The sequence below is a fragment of the Chrysoperla carnea genome, assembly GCF_905475395.1.
Source record: "Chrysoperla carnea chromosome X unlocalized genomic scaffold, inChrCarn1.1 SUPER_X_unloc_35, whole genome shotgun sequence".
NCBI classification, from domain to species: domain Eukaryota; kingdom Metazoa; phylum Arthropoda; class Insecta; order Neuroptera; family Chrysopidae; genus Chrysoperla; species Chrysoperla carnea.
The window spans coordinates 11611-13305 of NW_025408162.1; the positions used below are offsets into that span (position 1 = coordinate 11611).

Genomic DNA, 1695 nt, shown 5'->3' on the forward strand with positions numbered 1-1695 from the left:
AATAACATAGGCCTTAATACAGGCCACAAATTAATATTTGATAAGAGTAAATTATTTTTTGTATAAATATTTTATAAAATAATAGTTTAGAAACATTTGCCACAGTCAGTACCACGGATGGGTGGCCACTTGAGAATACTGTGTGCGGTTGCATTTTTATTTAAAATATATGGTATAATAAATAAGTATATATTTAAATTGATTACTTCATTGAAAATTTTAATAATATACTTTAATATTAATGATATTTATGAAAAATATATATTTGTAAAAATTTTCATTTATTACTGGCAACAGCCATACCACGTTGAAAACACCGGTTCTCGTCCGATCACCGAAGTTAAGCAACATTGGGCACAGTCAGTACTTGGATGGGTGACCGCTTGGGAACACTGTGTGCGGTTGCCTTTTTATATTAAAAATATAAATTATTTTTCTTCTTTTCTTTTTTTTTACACACCATATATAAATATATGTTATTTAGAAATGTAAACCTTTTATATTATTCATCAACAAATAAATATTATTTTTTGTATAAAATTTTATTGCATTTATAACTCATATCATGGTTACTTTAAAGCGAGAAGTTTTTTTAATATTTCAAATGAATATAAAATAATATAAATTTTATGAAATTTATTTATTTTTAGAAATAGCAATCGCTTATAATTATAACAAAATTTTAATAATGTTTAATTTTATTTCAATAATTTATATTTATATATATATATATATATATATATATATATATATATATATATATATTTTTTAATAAAAATAATATACTCTTATTTAATAATATATGTTGGTCCTATATATAGGACCGAAAATATTTCTTATTTGTTTTTTTTTTTTTAAATTGTCATTTAAAACGCTTATGCACGTTCTCCACGAATACGTCTTGCCAATTGTATATCCTTAGGCATAATTGTAACACGCTTTGCATGAATTGCGCATAAATTGGTATCTTCAAATAAACCTACTAAATAGGCTTCACTAGCTTCTTGTAATGCCATAACAGCTGAACTTTGAAAACGTAAATCGGTTTTAAAATCTTGTGCAATTTCACGTACTAAACGTTGGAATGGTAATTTACGAATTAACAATTCAGTACTTTTTTGATAACGACGAATTTCTCGTAAAGCTACTGTACCAGGACGATATCTGTGTGGTTTTTTTACTCCACCAGTTGCTGGTGCACTTTTACGTGCAGCTTTCGTTGCTAATTGTTTTCTTGGTGCTTTACCACCAGTTGATTTACGTGCAGTTTGCTTGGTTCTAGCCATTTTCAAATAATAATGTTTTTACAAAAAAACACACAATTTTAAAAATTATATTCGACAATTTGATACTACAAAGTCAAATGTTTAAATGCGAAATAAATGTGTTGTATTTATATTTATATGAAATTTCAAAATTTTTGTTGTCATATCCTATTGGATAGCTATCAGAGTATGGACTAATCAAATTGTATAGGCGTGGCTTAAAAAATCTTTAATGCTTTATATAAAAAGGCACAATTGTACCGGCGCTCACATACATTACAATACTTGTGAGGTTAACACACGTGTTATCCGTTCGTTAAAATATTGTAAATAATTTTTTATTAAAATGACTGGCAGAGGAAAAGGTGGAAAGGGTCTTGGAAAAGGGGGTGCAAAACGTCATAGAAAAGTTTTGCGTGATAATATCCAA

At 27.0% G+C, this 1695-nt stretch overlaps 1 non-coding gene across 1 annotated transcript; it reads left to right on the forward strand.

The window, feature by feature from the left end:
• Positions 1-289: 289 nt before the first annotated feature.
• Positions 290-408, forward strand: LOC123304262. The gene has a single exon (XR_006536297.1). It is a non-coding gene; the product is annotated as a 5S ribosomal RNA (ribosomal RNA).
• Positions 409-1695: the final 1287 nt, after the last annotated feature.